General features: G+C 47.5%; 5 non-coding genes and 1 pseudogene across 5 annotated transcripts; all 6 read left to right on the forward strand.

Annotated features, from left to right (window-relative positions):
* Positions 1-17,829: 17,829 nt before the first annotated feature.
* Positions 17,830-17,993, forward strand: LOC135006490 (U1 spliceosomal RNA). Its single transcript, XR_010206684.1, has one exon. It is a non-coding gene; the product is annotated as a U1 spliceosomal RNA (small nuclear RNA).
* A 152-nt stretch (positions 17,994-18,145) lies between these two features.
* LOC135006428 (U1 spliceosomal RNA) lies at positions 18,146-18,287 on the forward strand (annotated as a pseudogene).
* A 692-nt stretch (positions 18,288-18,979) lies between these two features.
* Positions 18,980-19,145, forward strand: LOC135006523 (U1 spliceosomal RNA). Its single transcript, XR_010206713.1, has one exon. It is a non-coding gene; the product is annotated as a U1 spliceosomal RNA (small nuclear RNA).
* Positions 19,146-19,297: 152 nt separating this feature from the next.
* LOC135006447 (U1 spliceosomal RNA) lies at positions 19,298-19,460 on the forward strand. The gene has a single exon (XR_010206646.1). It is a non-coding gene; the product is annotated as a U1 spliceosomal RNA (small nuclear RNA).
* A 671-nt stretch (positions 19,461-20,131) lies between these two features.
* On the forward strand, positions 20,132-20,295 carry LOC135006625 (U1 spliceosomal RNA). The gene has a single exon (XR_010206801.1). It is a non-coding gene; the product is annotated as a U1 spliceosomal RNA (small nuclear RNA).
* A 152-nt stretch (positions 20,296-20,447) lies between these two features.
* On the forward strand, positions 20,448-20,610 carry LOC135006493 (U1 spliceosomal RNA). Its single transcript, XR_010206686.1, has one exon. It is a non-coding gene; the product is annotated as a U1 spliceosomal RNA (small nuclear RNA).
* Positions 20,611-20,864: the final 254 nt, after the last annotated feature.

Below are 20,864 nucleotides of genomic sequence, written 5' to 3' on the forward strand. Positions count from 1 at the left end.
TCTTTATTTAAGGGTGAAGATGTTTCTCACAAAATCGTTGCCCCAATGCATCATTGAAATTCAAGCTGGAAAGATGATTTTAATATATCACTTGTACATTTTGTATTGCTCTTCTGGTGACAATGTAGTTTGTTTTTGTCAATTACCATTTTAATAATCGGGTAAAGAAAATTAATTGGATTTTTGAAAGAAAACAATACTGTCAATATACTATTAAAAAAAATTAAAATGGTAAAAGTTATTGTACTTTAAGTAAAAAAAAAAGCTAAAATATCAATCCCAGTTTTGGATTACTTTAATGAACAAAAAAAAAATGCATATAGCAAAGGATAGTTTCAATCTGCCTACCTCTGGGTTATGGGCCCAGCATGCTTCCAGTGCAGTACTCTGCTGCACATGTAAGTGCAAGAGATCCTGAAGCACTCACTCATCATGCGAAAGTACCAATGTGTTTCTTCATTGGTTGCTGGAAGAAACATCTTACAAAAACTCTCCAGATTATTGACTTTTTAAAGTTTTTCTAGGAAACGTTCTAGATGAATGCTTATTAGTCTTTGTCAGAATGTACTTTTTGCAAAGTGTCTCTGTGGCGCAATCGGTTAGTGTGTTCAGCTATTAATCAAAAGGTTGGTGGTTCAATCCCACCCACGGATGTAATTGACCTTGTGATCAGATTTTGGTGATATTTAAGTAGACAAGTCAAAATTTCGAAAACCCCTGTTATGGTGTAGGGTACCTGGCCTTCTCTGATGTAATCAGAGTTAGATTTGATTCAGTGATTTTATAAAAACAGCTAGGAAGCACAATTTAGCAGTGGGTTGCAGAGAAAAAGAAATATGCTGGCAAAAAAATCCAATTGACTGATTAAACAGCTCTTCATTTTCTGGCTTTATTTTTATGCTAACAAATTTGTTCTCTGAAAAGTGTCCACAAAGCCAAGTATCTGATTAACATCTTTGTAGGGATGGTTTTTCACCTATTACTAAATTAAACTTGCTTCATTGGAAAGGCAGCAAGATGCATCCTCATTTCAATATCTACTGAAATAATACAGGTTGACACCAGGAAACATTAACGCCACTGCATCCTTGCTGCTTTCTCATGTGGAAGTCTGTTTAATGTGAAAACAAGGTGATATCTAATTAGCACACAGGTAAGGAATTAAGAAAATCTTTATTTAAGGGTGAAGATGTTTCTCACAAAATCGTTGCCCCAATGCATCATTGAAATTCAAGCTGGAAAGATGATTTTAATATATCACTTGTACATTTTGTATTGCTCTTCTGGTGACAATGTAGTTTGCTTTTGTCAATTACCATTTTAATAATCGGGTAAAGAAAATTAATTGGATTTTTGAAAGAAAACAATACTGTCAATATACTATTAAAACAAATTAAAATGGTAAAAGTTATTGTACTTTAAGTAAAAATAAAAGAGCAAAAATATCAATCCCAGTTTTGGATTACTTTAATTAACAAAAAAAAAATGCATATAGCAGAGGATAGTTTCAATCTGCCTACCTCTGGGTTATGGACCCAGCATGCTTCCATTACAGTACTCTGCTGCACATGTAAGTGCAAGAGATCCTGAAGCACTCACTTATCATGGGAAAGTACCAATGTGTTTCTTCATTGGTTGATGGAAGAAACATCATACAAAAACTCTCCACATTATTGACTTTTTAAAATGTTTCTAGGAATCGTTCTAGATGAATGCTTATTAGCCTTTGTCAGTATGTACTTTTGCAAAGTGTCGCGGTGGCGCAATCAGTTAGTGTGTAAGGCTATTAACCAAAAGGTTGGTGGTTCAATCCCACCCAGGGACTTAATTGACCTTGTTATCAGATTTTGGTGATCTTTAAGTAGACAAGTCAAAATTTCGAAAACCCCTGTTATGGTGTAGGGTACCTGGCCTTCTCTGATGTAATCAGAGTTAGATTTGATTCAGTGATTTTATAAAAACAGCTAGGAAGCACAATTTAGCAGTGGGTTGCAGAGAAAAAGAAATATGCTGGCAAAAAAATCCAATTGACTGATTAAACAGCTCTTCATTTTCTGGCTTTATTTTTATGCTAACAAATTTGTTCTCTGAAAAGTGTCCACAAAGCCAAGTATCTGATTAACATCTTTGTAGGGATGGTTTTTCACCTATTACTAAATTAAACTTGCTTCATTGGAAAGGCAGCAAGATGCATCCTCATTTCAATATCTACTGAAATAATACAGGTTGACACCAGGAAACATTAACGCCACTGCATCCTTGCTGCTTTCTCATGTGGAAGTCTGTTTAATGTGAAAACAAGGTGATATCTAATTAGCACACAGGTAAGGAATTAAGAAAATCTTTATTTAAGGGTGAAGATGTTTCTCACAAAATCGTTGCCCCAATGCATCATTGAAATTCAAGCTGGAAAGATGATTTTAATATATCACTTGTACATTTTGTATTGCTCTTCTGGTGACAATGTAGTTTGCTTTTGTCAATTACCATTTTAATAATCGGGTAAAGAAAATTAATTGGATTTTTGAAAGAAAACAATACTGTCAATATACTATTAAAACAAATTAAAATGGTAAAAGTTATTGTACTTTAAGTAAAAATAAAAGAGCAAAAATATCAATCCCAGTTTTGGATTACTTTAATTAACAAAAAAAAAATGCATATAGCAGAGGATAGTTTCAATCTGCCTACCTCTGGGTTATGGACCCAGCATGCTTCCATTACAGTACTCTGCTGCACATGTAAGTGCAAGAGATCCTGAAGCACTCACTCATCATGGGAAAGTACCAATGTGTTTCTTCATTGGTTGATGGAAGAAACATCATACAAAAACTCTCCACATTATTGACTTTTTAAAATGTTTCTAGGAATCGTTCTAGATGAATGCTTATTAGCCTTTGTCAGTATGTACTTTTGTAAAGTGTCGCGGTGGCGCAATCAGTTAGTGTGTAAGGCTATTAACCAAAAGGTTGGTGGTTCAATCCCACCCAGGGACTTAATTGACCTTGTTATCAGATTTTGGTGATCTTTAAGTAGACAAGTCAAAATTTCAAACCCCCTGTTATGGTGTAGGGTACCTAGCCTTCTCTGATGTAATCAGAGTTAGATTTGATTCAGTGATTTTATAAAAACAGCTAGGAAGCACAATTTAGCAGTGGGTTGCAGAGAAAAAGAAAAATGCTGGCAGAAAAATCCAATTGAGTGATTAAACAGCTCTTCATTTTCTGGCTTTATTTTTATGCTAACTAATTTGTTCTCTGAAAAGTGTCCACAAAGCCAAGTATCTGATTAACATATTTGTAGGGATGGTTTTTCACCTATTACTAAATTAAACTTGCTTCATTGGAAAGGCAGCAAGATGCATCCTCATTTCAATATCTACTGAAATAATACAGGTTGACACCAGGAAACATTAACGCCACTGCATCCTTGCTGCTTTCTCATGTGGAAGTCTGTTTAATGTGAAAACAAGGTGATATCTAATTAGCACACAGGTAAGGAATTAAGAAAATCTTTATTTAAGGGTGAAGATGTTTCTCACAAAATCGTTGCCCCAATGCATCATTGAAATTCAAGCTGGAAAGATGATTTTAATATATCACTTGTACATTTTGTATTGCCCTTCTGGTGACAATGTAGTTTGTTTTTGTCAATTACCATTTTAATAATAGGGTAAAGAAAATTAAGTGGATTTTTGAAAGAAAACAATACTGTCAATATACTATTAAAACAAATTAAAATGGTAAAAGTTATTGTACTTTAAGTAAAAATAAAAGCTAAAATATCAATCCCAGTTTTGGATTACTTTAATGAACAACAAAAAAATGCATATAGCAAAGGATAGTTTCAATCTGCCTACCTCTGGGTTATGGACCCAGCATGCTTCCATTGCAGTACTCTGCTGCACATGTAAGTGCAAGAGATCCTGAAGCACTCACTCATCATGCGAAAGTACCAATGTGTTTCTTCATTGGTTGCTGGAAGAAACATCTTACAAACACTCTCCAGATTATTGACTTTTTAAAGTTTTTCTAGGAAACGTTCTAGATGAATGCTTATTAGTCTTTGTCAGTATATTCTTTTTGCAAAGTGTCTCTGTGGCGCAATCGGTTAGTGTGTTCAGCTATTAATCAAAAGGTTGGTGGTTCAATCCCACCCAGGGACGTAATTGACCTTGTGATCAGATTTTGGTGATATTTAAGTAGACAAGTCAAAATTGCAAACCGCCTCTTATGGTGTAGGGTACCTGGCCTTCTCTGATGTAATCAGAGTTAGATTTGATTCAGTGATTTTATAAAAAAACAGCTAGGAAGCACAATTTAGCAGTGGGTTGCAGAGAAAAAGAAAAATGCTGGCAGAAAAATCCAATTGAGTGATTAAACAGCTCTTCATTTTCTGGCTTTATTTTTATGCTAACTAATTTGTTCTCTGAAAAGTGTCCACAAAGCCAAGTATCTGATTAACATCTTTGTAGGGATGGTTTTTCACCTATTACTAAATTAAACTTGCTTCATTGGAAAGGCAGCAAGATGCATCCTCATTTCAATGTCTACGGAAATAATACAGGTTGACACCAGGAAACATTAACGCCACTGCATCTTTGCTGTTTTCTCATGTGGAAGTCTGTTTAATGTGAAAACAAGGTGATATCTAATTAGCACACAGGTAAGGAATTAAGAAAATCTTTATTTAAGGGTGAAGATGTTTCTCACAAAATCGTTGCGCCAATGCATCATTGAAATTCAAGCTGGAAAGATGATTTTAATATATCACTAGTACATTTTGTATTGCTCTTCTGGTGACAATGTAGTTTGTTTTTGTCAATTACCATTTTAATAATCGGGTAAAGAAAATTAAGTGGATTTTTGAAAGAAAACAATACTGTCAATTATAAGGGCACGGTCGTGCCCTTATATTAAGGCTGAATCGAACAAACGGAATTCTCCCATAGGGAACTTCTGAGATGGGGGCATGGTGTTTGAGGGGCTACACCTCAAAACTGATAGGACGTATTGAGCTGAAATTTGGCATGGACGCGTAGAATCGTCACCCGCTGCTGCAGGCCAAATTTCAGGGCAAAATAATAAAAAATGAGGAATTGGGAGTAAGCTAAAGTTCCAACTGTCAGTTTTTTTCTGCCACTCCCTCTGTGGCTTTTTGACAACGTTTTCCTATAGAGTGAATGAAGATTTTTTTGGGAAGGCATAACTCAGGATAGAGGACGAATTAAGACTTGGGGTTTGTTTTACTAGATAGAGTATGCCCCAGTGTAGTGCCTTTTGGGGTTGTGGTTTTTCAGAAAGTTATAGGGTTTTTTTAATTAAGAGAAATATGCCCCATTATAGAGATAGGGCATTTCAATTTGTTGCGCCTGCGCAGTGACCGCCAGCAGGGGGTGTACAGAGAGTAGCTCTGGCAGTTGGGCACGAGGAGACAGAGCGGGAAGGAGTCACGTGGAGCTGCAGGAGGACAGCCAGCGGTTCCCGGCGTGTGAGTTCATTGAGGTCCATGAAGCGGGAGGAGATCGCCGGAGCTGCGTAGCACTGGGTGAGTTCTGTCAGGCAGCCCACCGCTGTGTACCCAGCTTCCACTTCTCCCCCGCGTGTCCGGCCACCCTCCCTTCCCGCCCGCCCGGCCACCCTCCCCTCCCGCCCGCCCGCCCGCCCGCTCGCCCGCTCGCCCGCCCGCTTGCCCGCTGTGTGCCTGGCTGCCTGCGTCTCCTCCCCGCGTCTGTGGTGCGGCTGGCAGTAGGAGGCGTCTCGGGCAGCTGTGTCCGGCCACTCCTCCCTCCTCCTCCTCCCGCTGTGTCCGGCCCTCCCTACCTGCAGTATGCGGTATTTATCAAGGTCTCTATGGTCACCAGTCACCCCCCCTTCCCCCTCTCGCCCTCCCTGCTGTGTGTACGTCTCCCCCCCCCTGCTGTGTGTCCGTCGCCCCCCCCTTGCCCTCCCTGCTGTGTGTCCCCCCCTCCTCCCTGCAGTGTGTTCCCCCCGTGCCCTCCCTGCTGTGTGTCCGGCCACCCTCCCCTCCTCCCGCTGTGTCCGGCCACCCCCCCTCCCGCTGTGTCCGGCCACCCCCCCCCCTCTCGCTGTGTCCGTCCACCCCCCCCCTCCCGCTGTGTCCGGCCACCCCCCCTCCCGCTGTGACCGGCCACCCCCCCCACTCCCGCTGTGTCAGGCCACCCCCCCCCTCCCGCTGTGTCCGGCCACCCTCCCCTCCTCCCGCTGTGTCCGGCCACCCTCCCCTCCTCCCGCTGTGTCCGGCCACCCCCCCTCCCGCTGTGTCCGGCCACCCCCCCTCCCGCTGTGTCCGTCCACCCCCCCCTCCCGCTGTGTCCGGCCACCCTCCCCCTCCCGCTGTGTCCGGCCACCCCCCCCTCCTCCCGCTGTGTCCGGCCACCCCCCCTCCTCCCGCTGTGTCAGGCCACCCCCCCTCCTCCCGCTGTGTCTGTCCACCCCCCCTCCTCCTCTCTGCTGTGTGTCCGTTCTCCCCCCGCCCTCCCTGCTGTGTGTCCGTCCCCCCCCGCCCTCCCTGCAGCGCCTGACACACGCACACGCAGCGCCTGACACACACGCACACACGCAGCACCTGACACACACACACAGACGCAGCACCTGACATTCACACGGACCTGACACACACGCACACACTCACACGCAGCGCCTGACACACACAGACACGCAGCGCCTGACACACACACTCACGCACCTGACACACACACACACACTCACGCACCTGACACACACACACTCACGCACCTGACACACGCACACTCACGCACCTGACACACGCACACGGCACGCAGCACCTGACACACACACACAGCACCTGACACACACACACACACGCAGCACCTGACACACAGACATGCAGCGCCTGACACACACACACAGACACGCAGCACCTGACACACACACGCAGACACGCAGCACCTGACACACACACACACGCAGCACCTGACACACACACGCAGACATGCAGCACCTGACACACACACGCAGACACGCAGCACCTGACACACACACGCAGACACGCAGCACCTGACACAGACACGCAGCACCTGACACACACACAGCACCTGACACACACACACGCAGCACCTGACACAGACATGCAGCGCCTGACACACACACGCAGACATGCAGCACCTGACACACACATGCAGCACCTGACAGACACACACACACACACACACACACATGCAGCACCTGACACACCCACACACACAGACATGCAGCACCTGACACACCCACACACACACGCAGCACCTGACACACATACATACATGTGGCATTTAACGCACACACGCACAGCACCTGACACACAATCATATACACTCAGAGCACCTAACACACACATACACTCGCAGCACCTCACACACACTCGTATACACACGCAGCACCTGCCACTCACACATATATACACATGTAGCACCTGCCACTCCCACATACATGAACAGCACCTAACACACACATGCAGCACCTGACACACACATGCAGCACCTGACACACACATACACGTGCAGCACCTGACAGTCACACACATACAGATGCGACACAAACACATACACGCTCAACACCTGACACCCACGTGGCAGCTGACGCATACAAATGCAGCACCTGAGATACACACATATACACGTGCAGCACCTGAGACACACACATACACGTACAGCACCTGACACACACACACATGTATGTACACGCGCGGCTCCAGGCACACACATACGTACGTACACACGCGGAATTTAACACACACACACACATACACGTGCGGCACCTGACACACATGTACGAACACGCGTGGCTCCTGACACACACACACGCGTGGCTCCTGACACACACACACACACACACACATGTACGAACACGCGCGGCTCCTGACACACACACGTATATACGTATACGCACGGCACCTGACACCTACACGTATGTACGTATACGCACGGCTCCTGACACCCACACGCATGTACACGCGCGGCTCCTGGCACACACACACACACACACGTACGTACACGCGCGGCACCTGACACACGCCTGTACGTACACACATGCACAGCACCTGACATACACACATGTAGGTACGCGCCACCAGACACACACACACACACACACGTACACGTACGACACTTGACACACACGTACGTACACGCACGGCACTGACACGTATGTACGCGCACGGCACCTGACACTCACGTACATACTAGTGATGAGTGGGTTCGGTTCGTCGGAATCCGAACCCCCCGAACTTCACCCATTTTACACGGGTCCGAGGCAGGTTCGAACCTTCCCGCCTTGCTCGGCTAGCCTGAGCGCGCACGAACGTCATCATCCCGCTGTCGGATTCTCGCGAGATTCGGATGTCTGCATTCGTGGAAAGGGATCCCATGTGTAAACATGGGACCCCTTTCAGTCCGTCTGGTCCGGGTGTTCGGTTTGTTGTTTTGCCAAGTACGTGGATTTAATCTGGAACCTGGATCAGGTGAGTATAATTATCTTTTATTTTCAGGTACCCGTGGATTCTACTTGGAGAAGAGGACCGACTGCTTCATGTCAACATAGGTAAGTATGTGTGTGTCGGCAGGTGGGAAATAAAGTTATACTTTCACGGTGTCTGTGTCCTGTTTTTATTTGGGTATTTTTTCCCCAGTGGAACTACAGGTACCAGCGGGCCCGTTTTTCTCCTGCATGCTGGTACTTGTGGTTCTCCAAGTACCAGCTTGCGGGGGAGGCTTGCTGGGACTTGTAGTACTACTAGAAAAAACAATATTCTTTAAATTTTCTCAAGGCTATCAGCCTCCCATCCGCAGCCCTTGGATGGGGGGGACAGCCTCGGGCTTCACCCCTGGCCCTTAGGTGGCTGGGGGGGGGGACCCCTTGATTGAAGGGGTCACCACTCCCCCAGGGTACCCCGGCCAGGGGTGACTAGTTGGATATTTAATGCCACGGCCGCAGGGCACTGTATAAAAGTGACCCCCGGCTGTGGCATTATCTGTCCAGCTAGTGGAGCCCGATGCTGGTGTAAAAAATACGGGGGACCCCTACTCTTTTTGTCCCCCGTATTTTTTGCACCAGCACCAGGCGCAGAGCCCGGTGCTGGTTTTAAAAATACGGGGGATCCCCTGTCCGTTTTTCCCCCGGATTTTTAGAACCAGGACCGGCTCGAAGAGCCCGAGGCTGGTTATGCTTTGGAGGGGGGACCCACGCAATTTTTTTTTCGGGTTTTTCACATTCCATTTAAAAAATAAATAATATTTTAAAAAATATATAAATAATACTTGTGCCTCCAAAAAAGACAAACCAAGTACCTAATCCCTTCTAATATAAATAGATATGCTATTACCAAAAAAAAAAACTGCAAAAAAAAAAACATGTTTTTAAATTTTTTTTATTAGATTCCGCCAGCAAAGTGTGGCGGATTGAAAATGACGAATTTACTGTTTAAAAGCACTGTTGTCGAATTTACAAACTTCAATTGAATATACTTTTGTCGAATTGCCGCATTTGTACCATTGCAGAAAAGTCGAATTTGTCAAATGTCGAATTTTAAAGTCGAATTTTGAAAGCCTGTAAGAATAGGCTCCGTCCCCTTCTACCCCTGTACCTTGCTCTCTCCTGTCTGTGCTCTCTCCCGTCTGTAGGACTAGGCCCCGCCCCCTTCTTACCCTCCTGTGACTGCTCTCTCCTGACAAGTGGACCAGGCCTGCCCCCTACACGCTGCTGGTGTCTTCATTGTTACTTGGTCTGGAGCTCCGTTGGGGAGAGAACTCACGTGAGCGCATTAAGAATGAGGAACTGGGATGTTTTAATTTTATTGTGAGTAGTGTAGTGTGGTGATGTAGTATGTTGTATGGGGGGTATAGTGTAATTATGAAGTGCAGCATATGGGAGGGCTGTAGCATAGTGATGTAGTGTGGCATATGGGGGGTGGTAGCGCATAGGCGTGCGTACAGGGGGTGCCTGGTGCGCACAGGCACTCCCTAATGTCCAGCACCGCTGCACGCCACGCTTGCTGTAGCACAGTGATCGCTGACTGTGTGATCGGTGGAGCCTAGCCTGCAGCTCATTTCCGTACCTCCCACCACCGCTGCACCCGACCCCCCTCTGCCTGCTGCTAATACTATGCTGAGTGCATTCGTCGGCGGCCTCACTGGGGGGACTGGCGTCACCTTGCAATGTGACGTGGTGATGTCCGCCCATGCTCTCCTCCCGCCCACCTGTGCTTTCCTCCTGCTGCGGTCTCTCAGTCCTAGTGTGCCGCGGCCGCCACACCACTGGCAGTGTTCCTCTAGGAGGGACTGGGAGCTGCTGGCAGACACATTCTGCTGAGACTTACTTGTCAGTGCGGGTTCCGGACGGCAGGCGGCGGGTGGGAGGGCAGACGGGGAGCAGGTGTCACAAGGAGTGTGTGGGTAACTAATTCACAATACTTCCGCTCAACGTGGCACTGCTGGTCCTTCATCTCCCATGTCTCTTCACCAGGTGGCGGGCGGCCCGGAAATTAAGTGATGTGTTGTGCAGCAGTCAGTGTGAAGTGACTGTGAGTAACACTGGTGGTGCTGATGATGCTGCTGCAGAATCTGGAAGCAATTAATTCATAAATATAATGTACTCTATCAGTGTTTCTCTGACGTCCTAGTGGATGCTGGGAACTCCGTAAGGACCATGGGGATTAGCGGCTCCGCAGGATACTGGGCACAAAAGTAAAGCTTTAGGACTACCTGGTGTGCACTGGCTCCTCCCCCTATGACAATCCTCCAAGCCTCAGTTAGATTTTTGTGCCCGGCCGAGAAGGGTGCACACTAGGGGCTCTCCTGAGCTTCTTAGTGAAAGTTTAGTTTTAGGTTTTTTATTTTCAGTGAGACCTGCTGGCAACAGGCTCACTGCATCGAGGGACTAAGGGGAGAAGAAGCGAACTCACCTGCGTGCAGAGTGGATTGGGCTTCTTAGGCTACTGGACACCATTAGCTCCAGAGGGACCGAACACAGGCCCAGCCTCGGAGCTCGGTCCCAGAGCCGCGCCGCCGGCCCCCTTACAGAGCCAGAAGCAAGAAGAGGTCCGGAAAATCGGCGGCAGAAGACATCCTGTCTTCACCAAGGTAGCGCACAGCACTGCAGCTGTGCGCCATTGCTCCTCAGCACACTTCACACTTCGGTCACTGAGGGTGCAGGGCGCTAGGGGGGGGCACCCTGAGCAGCAATAGAAACACCTTGGCTGGCGAAAATACATCACATATAGCCCCCAGGGCTATATGGATGAATTTTAACCCCTGGCAGATTCCACAGAAAAACGGGAGAAAAGGCCGCCGAGAAGGGGGCGGAGCCTATCTCCTCAGCACACTGGCGCCATTTTCTCTCACAGCTCCGTTGGAGGGAAACTCCCTGGCTCTCCCCTGCAGTTACTACACTACAGAAAGGGGTTAAAAAAGAGAGGGGGGCACTAATTAGGCGTAGTATAACAATACAGCAGCTATAAGGGGAAAAACACTTATATAAGGTTATCCCTGTATATATATATATATATATATATATAGCGCTCTGGTGTGTGCTGGCATACTCTCCCTCTGTCTCCCCAAAGGGCTAGTGGGGTCCTGTCCTCTATCAGAGCATTCCCTGTGTGTGTGTGTGTGTGTGTCGGTACGATTGTGTCGACATGTATGAGGAGGAAAATGGTGTGGAGGCGGAGCAATTGCCTGTAATGGAGTTGTCACCCCCTAGGGAGTCGACACCTGAGTGGCTGAGCTTATGGAAGGAATTACGTGACAGTGTCAGCTCTTTACAAAAGATTGATGACATGAGACAGCCGGCTACTCAGCCTGTGCCTGTCCAGGTGTCTCAAAAGCCATCAGGGGCTCTAAAACGCCCGTTACCGCAGATGGCAGATACAGACGCCGACACGGATACTGATTCCAGTGTCGACGATTAAGAGACGAATGTGACTTCCAGTAGGGCCACACGTTACATGATTGAGGCTATGGAAAATGTTTTTACACATTTCTGATAATACCAGTACCACTAAAAAGGGTATTATGTTGGGTGAGAAAAAACTGCCTGTAGTTTTTCCTGCATCTGAGGAATTAAATGAAGTGTGTGATGATGCGTGGGTTTCCCCCGATAAAAACTGTTAATTCCTAAAAAGTTATTAGCATCATACCCCTTCCCGCCAGAGGATAGGGCACATTGGGAAACACCCCCTAGGGTGAATAAAGCGCTCACACGCTTGTCTAAACAGGTGGCACTACCGTCCCCGGATACGGCCGCCCTTAAGGAACCTGCTGACAGAAAGCAGTAAAATATCCTAAAATGTATATACACTCACACGGGTGTGATACTGCGACCAGCAATCGCCTCAGCCTGGATGTGCAGTGCTGGGGTGGCTTGGTCGGATTCCCTGACTGACAATATTGATACCCTAGATAGGGACAGTATATTACTGACTATAGAGCATTTAAAAGATGCTTTCTATATATGCGTGATGCACAGAGGGATATTTGCCGACTGGCATCAAGAGTAAGTGCGCTGTCCATTTCTGCCAGAAGAGGGTTATGGACAAGACAGTGGTCAGGTGATGCTGATTCCAAAAGGCATATGGAAGTATCGCCTTATAAAAGGGAGGAGTTATTTGGGGTAGGTCTAACAGACCTGGTGGCCACGGCAACGGCTGGGAAATCCACATTTTTACCCCAGGTAGCCTCTCAACATAAGAAGACGCCGTATTATCAGGCGCAGTCCTTTGGGCCCCATAAGGGCAAGCGGGCAAAAGGCTCCTCATTTCTGCCCCGTGGCAGAGGGAGAGGAAAAAGGCTGCAGCAAACAGCCAGTTCCCAGGAACAGAAACGGTGGGGGCCCGTCTCATAAATTTCAGCGTGCAGTGGGCTCACTCACAGGTGGACCCCTGGATCCTTCAGGTGGTATCTCAGGGGTACAAATTGGAATTCGAGACGTCTCCCCTTCGCCGTTTTCCTAAAGTCTGCTTTACCGACGTCTCCCTCCGACAGGGAGGCGGTATGGGAAGCCATTCACAAGCTGTATTCCCAGCAGGTGATAATCAAGGTACCCCTCCTACAACAGGGAAAGGGGTATTATTCCACGCTGTTTGTGGTACCGAAGCCGGACGGCTCGGTGAGACCTAATTTAAATCTGAAATCCTTGAACACTTACATACAAAGGTTCAAATTCAAGATGGAGTCACTCAGAGCGGTGATGGCAAACCGGGAAGAAGGGGATTATATGGTGTCTCTGGACATCAATGATGCTTATCTCCATGTCCCAAATTACCCTTCTCACCAAGGGTACCTCAGGTTTGTGGTACAGAACTGTCACTATCAGTTTCAGACGCTGCCGTTTGGTTTGTCCACGGCACCCCGGGTCTTTACCAAAGTAATGGCCGAAATGATGATACTCCTTCGAAGGAAGGGAGTTTTAATTATCCCTTACTTGGACGATCTCCGGATAAGGGCAAGATCCAGGGAACAGTTGGTAGTCGGGGTAGCACTATCTCAAGTAGTGTTGCGGCAGCACGGTTGGATTCTTAATATTCCAAAATCGCAGCTGATTCCGACGACACGTCTTCTATTCCTAAGGATGATCCTGGACACAGTCCAGAAAATAAGAATTTACTTACCGATAATTCTATTTCTCATAGTCCGTAGTGGATGCTGGGGACTCCGAAAGGACCATGGGGAATAGCGGCTCCGCAGGAGACTGGGCACAAAGTAAAAGCTTTAGGACTAGCTGGTGTGCACTGGCTCCTCCCCCTATGACCCTCCTCCAAGCCTCAGTTAGGATACTGTGCCCGGACGAGCGTACACAATAAGGAAGGATTTTGAATCCCGGGTAAGACTCATACCAGCCACACCAATCACACCGTACAACTTGTGATCTGAACCCAGTTAACAGCATGATAACAGAAGGAGCCTCTGAAAAGATGGCTCACAACAACAATAACCCGATTTTTGTAACAATAACTATGTACAAGTAATGCAGACAATCCGCACTTGGGATGGGCGCCCAGCATCCACTATGGACTATGAGAAATAGAATTATCGGTAAGTAAATTCTTATTTTCTCTAACGTCCTAGTGGATGCTGGGGACTCCGAAAGGACCATGGGGATTATACCAAAGCTCCCAACCGGGTGGGAGAGTGCGGATGACTCTGCAGCACCGAATGAGAGAACTCCAGGTCCTCCTCAGCCAGGGTATCAAATTTGTAGAATTTAGCAAACATGTTTTCCCCTGACCAAGTAGCTGCTCGGCAAAGTTGTAAAGCCGAGACCCCTCGGGCAGCCGCCCAAGATGAGCCCACTTTCCGTGTGGAATGGGCTTTTACAGATTTTGGCTGTGGCAGGCCTGCCACAGAATGTGCAAGCTGAATTGTACTACAAATCCAACGAGCAATCGTCTGCTTAGAAGCAGGAGCACCCAGCTTGCTGGGTGCATACAGGATAAACAGCGAATCAGATTTTCTGACTCCAGCCGTCCTGGAAACATATATTTTCAGGGCCCTGACTACGTCCAGCAACTTGGAATCCTCCAAGTCCCTAGTAGCCGCAGGCACCACATATGAAAAATTAGGTAAGGGCTTTTATAGGATAAAGCCGCCAATTCTGAGACACGATGTACAGAGAGCCAACGTAAAAAATAACAATGTTTATTAATAAAACATATAAAAAGATTAATTGTCAAATAACCGGTGAAAAATATATATAAATATATATAAGAACATTCTACCTTTGAGAAAGTCACGTGAACGTGACGAAACGCGTCAGGACCCGCCCCTATCCACACTCAGCTCAGGTGAAATCTTCCAGGTGTTCCTTGGTCCCCGCTGCACCCTCCTTCTACAGCATCCGACATCAGCGGCTTCAGCGCACACGCCGCCACGACCGGGTTGTGAGAGAGACGGTCCATTCCTTTCCGCTGCACAGCGTATATGGGCATTGCAGGACATTGAAGCCGAGGACGCTCGGCTCTTACCAGCCCATTTTGGAAAGGTATTGAATATCAATTTCAACTGAGGGACTTTTTTATTCATTAGGATCCTACCAACACACCTGGTATTTATCAACTATCTAACAAGTGAATCACTGAACTTTTCACCCCAATAAGCTGAGTCATTACAATATACCACTAGTTCACGTCTAGTGACTGTTCTTATATATATTTGTATATATTTTTCACCGGTTATTTGACAATTAATCTTTTTATATGTTTTATTAATAAACATTGTTATTTTTTACGTTGGCTCTCTGTACATCATGTTTCGTTCCTGATATTCAGCGCAGCCGTTTGTTCTTTTTCTATGCTATCACCACAATACTACACATAGTATTCCGGCAAGCGCAGACTATCAGGAACATAAAATTGTGATTATTTAATTCTATGAAACACGTATTGGTTTTCACTTTTTATTTTGATGATTAGGCGCTCGTTTGTTGCAGTTTTTTGTTTTGGTCAATTCTGAGACACGCCTGGCTGAAGCCAGGGCTAACAGCATTACCACTTTCCATGTGAGATATTTTAAGTCCACAGTGGTGAGTGGTTCAAACCAATGTGATTTTAGGAATCCCAAAACTACATTGAGATCCCAAGGTGCCACTGGAGGCACAAAAGGAGGCTGTATATGCAGTACTCCCTTGACAAACGTCTGAACTTCAGGAACAGAAGCCAGTTCTTTTTGGAAGAATATTGACAGGGCCGAAATTTGAACCTTAATGGACCCTAATTTGAGGCCCATAGACAGTCCTGTTTGCAGGAAATGCAGGAAACGACCCAGTTGAAATTCCTCTGTAGGGGCCTTCCTGGTTTCGCACCACGCAACATATTTACGCCAAATACGGTGATAATGTTGTATGGTTACATCCTTCCTGGCTTTGATCAGGGTAGGGATGACTTCATCCGGAATGCCTTTTTCCTTCAGGATCCGGCGTTCAACCGCCATGCCGTCAAACGCAGCCGCGGTAAGTCTTGGAACAGACATGGTCCCTGCTGGAGCAGGTCCTTTCTTAGAGGTAGAGGCCACGGGTCTTCCATGAGCATCTCTTGAATTTCCGGGTACCAAGTCCTTCTTGGCCAATCCGGAGCCACGAGTATAGTCTTTACTCCTCTCCTTCTTATGATTCTCAGTACTTTTGGTATGAGAGGAAGAGGAGGGAACACATACACTGACTGGTACACCCACGGTGTTACCAGAGAGTCCACAGCTATTGCCTGAGGGTCCCTTGACCTGGCGCAATATCTGTCCAGCTTTTTGTTGAGGCGGGACGCCATCATGTCCACCCTTTGGTTTTTCCCAACGGTTCACAATCATGTGGAAGACTTCTGGGTGAAGTCCCCACTCCCCCGGGTGAAGATCGTGTCTGCTGAGGAAGTCTGCTTCCCAGTTGTCCACTCCCGGAATGAACACTGCTGACAGTGCTATCACATGATTCTCCGCCCAGCGAAGAATCCTTGCCACTTCCATCATTGCCCTCCTGCTTCTTGTGCCGCCCTGTCTGTTTACGTGGGCGACTGCCGTGATGTTGTCCGACTGGATCAACACCGGCTGACCCTGAAGCAGAGGTCTTGCCTGACTTAGGGCATTGTAAATGGCCCTTAGTTCCAGGATATTTATGTGAAGTGACGTTTCCATGCTTGACCACAAGCCCAGGAAATTTCTTCCCTGTGTGACTGCTCCCCAGCCTCTCAGGCTGGCATCCGTGGTCACCAGGACCCAATCCTGAATGCCGAATCTGCGGCCCTCTAGGAGATGAGCACTCTGTAACCACCACAGGAGAGACATCCTTGTCCTTGGAGACAGGGTTATCCGCTGATGCATTTGAAGATGCGATCCGGACCATTTGTCCAGCAGATCCCACTGAAAAGTTCTTGCATGGAATCTGCCGAATGGAATCGCTTCGTAAGAAGCCACCATCTTTCCCAGGACCATTGTGCATTGTACTGACACTTGGCCTGGTCTTAGGAGGTTCCTGACTATGTCGGATAACTCCTTGGCTTTCTCCTCCGGGAGAAACACCTTTTTCTGTACTGTGTCCAGAATCATCCCTAGGAACAGCAGACGTGTCGTCGGAATCAGCTGCGATTTTGGAATATTTAGAATCCATCCGTGCTGTCGTAGTACTACTTGAGATAGTGCTACTCCGACCTCTAACTGTTCTCTGGACCTTGCCTGCTTACTTTGTGCCTTCCAATGCACAATGCAAACTACAGGTAGTGCTGCAGGGCCCACACCCTTTTACTTGCCGTACAGAGTAGCTCTGGATCTGTTACAGTGCCCAGCTGCTGCAAGAAATCAGCTTGAATGCTTCAGGGGCTGGGGCATAGCCAACATGAGCCCCACACCGAAGGAGGGTGGAGGTGTTTAATGCGAACTAGGGGTCATCCAAGCGCCGCAAAAGGCCGCCATGCCCTGCACGCCCCTTTTCTCTTTTCATATGCAGACGAGGGTTGAAGCCAACTTTGACCCACTGCTTGGATGACATCACCGTATGCAAATCCATCTGCTGCAGGCCTTCCCCCAGGAATGCTTGCACTAGTTGTTGCATTTGGTTTGTTGTTTGACCCACTGCTTGGATGACATCACCGTATGCAAATCCATCTGCTGCAGGCCTTCCCCCAGGAATGCTTGCACTAGTTGTTGCATTTGGTTTGTTGTTTGGGGGTGCTTCATTATTAGGCAGCCTTCTGCCCTCCCATGTTCATCTGAAAATTTGTGTTCTCCCTGCAGTTGTTGTCCCCAGATGAGAGTTCCCTTGTGCTGCCTCAGTTGAATCTCCTTTACTTGACAGAGATGTGCCTGAGCAGCGGCCCTCCCCAGCCCTATCCCAAATCATACTTATTTTGCATAGGAGATACCATGGTCATGAAGATTGTTCTCCCAGGGTGAGGTTCATTCATTGCATTCTGGGTATGCTGACCCCTGTGATTTCCCCAAATGTGGGAAACTCGACTGCATTATTTGTGGTAGTGGGGGACTGTGTTTGTGCTTTCCTCTGGTCAGCTCTGGTAAAAGTCAGATTTATTTGTCTCAGATCTTCCTCTAGCCTTGTTCTTCTTTCGAGAGTTCCCTTGTGCTGCCTCAGTTGGATCTCCTTCACTTGACAGGGGGGTACCCGAGCAGCGACCCTCCCCAGCTCTAGCCCAACTTCTACTTACCTGGCAGGTGAGATACTATGATCATGTAGGTGCTTCTCCCAGGGCAAGGCTCACCCATTGCACTCTGGGTGTGCTGCTCCTGCGATTTCCCCAAATGTGGGAAACTTGACTGCATAATTTGTGTTTCCCCTGGTCGGCTCTCATATAATTCAGATCTCTTTGTCTCAGGTCTCTCTCCAGCCTAGTTTGCTGTCTGTTTCAACTTCTCTTTTCTTGAGCCGCTCCCTTCTATGCCCTTGCGCACTATCCTGACTTCTCCCGTCTGCTTACTTTGTGCCTTCCAATGCACAATGCAAACTACAGGTAGTGCTGCAGGGCCCACACCCTTTTACTTGCCGTTCAGAGCAGCTCTGGAGCTGTTACAGTGCCCAGCTGCTGCAAGAAATCAGCTTGAATGCTTCAGGGGCTGGGGCATAGCCAACATGAGCCCCACACCGAAGGAGGGTGGAGGTGTTTAATGCGAACTAGGGGTCATCCAAGCGCCGCAAAAGGCCGCCATGCCCTGCACGCCCCTTTTCTCTTTTCATATGCAGACGAGGGTTGAAGCCAACTTTGACCCACTGCTTGGATGACATCACCATATGCAAATCCATCTGCTGCAGGCCTTCCCCCAGGAATGCTTGCACTAGTTGTTGCATTTGGTTTGTTGTTTGGGGGTGCTTCAGTATTAGGCAGCCTTCTGCCCTCCCATGTTCATCTGAAAATATGTGTTCTCCCTGCAGTTGTTGTCCCCAGATGAGAGTTCCCTTGTGCTGCCTCAGTTGAATCTCCTTTACTTGACAGAGATGTGCATGAGCAGCGGCCCTCCCCAGCCCTATCCCAAATCATACTTATTTTCCATAGGAGATACCATGGTCATGAAGATTACTCTCCCAGGGTGAGGTTCATTCATTGCATTCTGGGTATGCTGACCCCTGTGATTTCCCCAAATGTGGGAAACGCGACTGCTTTATTTGTTGGTAGTGGGGGGACTGTGTTTGTGCTTTCTTCTGGTCAGCTCTGGTAAAAGTCAGATTTCTTTGTCTCAGATCTTCCTCTAGCCTTGTTCTTCTTTCGAGAGTTCCTTTGTGCTGCCTCAGTTGGATCTCCTTCACTTGACAGGGGGGTGCCCGAGCAGCGACCCTCCCCAGCTCTTGCCCAACTCCTACTTACCTGCCAGGTGAGATACTATGATCATGAAGGTGCTTCTCCCAGGGCAAGGCTCACCCATTGCACTCTGGGTGTGCTGCCCCTGCGATTTCCCCAAATGTGGGAAACTTGACTGCATAATTTGTGTTTCCCCTGGTCGGCTCTCGTATAATTCAGATCTCTTTGTCTCAGGTCTCTCTCCAGCCTAGTTTGCTGTCTGTTTCCACTTCTCTTTTCTTGAGCCGCTCCCTTCTATGCCCTTGCGCACTATCCTGACTTCTCCCGTCTGCTTACTTTGTGCCTTCCTACGCACAATGCGAACTACAGGTAGTGCTGCAGGGCCCACACCCTTTTAGTTGCCTTACAGAGCAGCTCTGGAGCTGTTACAGTGCCCAGCTGCTGCAAGAAATCAGCTTGAATGCTTCAGGGGCTGGGGCATAGCCAACATGAGCCCCACACCGAAGGAGGGTGGAGGTGTTTAATGCGAACTAGGGGTCATCCAAGCGCCGCAAAAGGCCTCCATGCCCTGCATAACCCTTTTCTCTTTTCATATGCAGATGAGGGTTCCAGCCAACTTTGGCCCACTGCTTGGATGACATCACCGTATGCAAATCCGTCTTCTGCAGACCTTCACCCAGGAATGCTTTTACTAGTTGTTGCATTTGGTTTGTTGTTTGGGGGTGCTTCAGTATTAGGCAGCCTTCTGTCCTCCCATGTTCATCTGAAAATATGTGTTCTCCCTGCAGTTGTTGTCCCCAGATGAGAGTTCCCTTGTGCTGCCTCAGTTGAATCTCCTTTACTTGACAGAGATGTGCCTGAGCAGCGGCCCTCCCCAGCCCTATCCCAAATCATACTTATTTTGCATAGGAGATACCATGGTCATGAAGATTGTTCTCCCAGGGTGAGGTTCATTCATTGCATTCTGGGTATGCTGACCCCTGTGATTTCCCCAAATTTGGGAAACTCGACTGCATTATTTGTGGTAGTGGGGGACTGTGTTTGTGCTTTCCTCTGGTCAGCTCTGGTAAAAGTCAGATTTCTTTGTCTCAGATCTTCCTCTAGCCTTGTTCTTCTTTCGAGAGTTTCCTTGTGCTGCCTCAGTTGGATCTCCTTCACTTGACAGGGGGGTGCCCGAGCAGCGACCCTCCCAAGCTCTAGCCCAACTCCTACTTACCTGCCAGGTGAGATACTATAATCAGGAAGGTGCTTCTCCCAGGGCAAGGCTCACCCATTGCACTCTGGGTGTGCTGCTCCTGCGATTTCCCCAAATGTGGGAAACTTGACTGCATAATTTGTGTTTCCCCTGGTCGGCTCTCGTATAATTCAGATCTCTTTGTCTCAGGTCTCTCTCCAGCCTAGTTTGCTGTCTGTTTCAACTTCTCTTTTCTTGAGCCGCTCCCTTCTATGCCCTTGCGCACTATCCTGACTTCTCCCGTCTGCTTACTTTGTGCCTTCCAATGCACAATGCAAACTACAGGTAGTGCTGCAGGGCCCACACCCTTTTACTTGCCGTTCAGAGCAGCTCTGGAGCTGTTACAGTGCCCAGCTGCTGCAATAAATCAGCTTGAATGCTTCAGGGGATG

Source organism: Pseudophryne corroboree, unplaced genomic scaffold (genome assembly GCF_028390025.1).
Source record: "Pseudophryne corroboree isolate aPseCor3 unplaced genomic scaffold, aPseCor3.hap2 scaffold_213, whole genome shotgun sequence".
NCBI classification, from domain to species: domain Eukaryota; kingdom Metazoa; phylum Chordata; class Amphibia; order Anura; family Myobatrachidae; genus Pseudophryne; species Pseudophryne corroboree.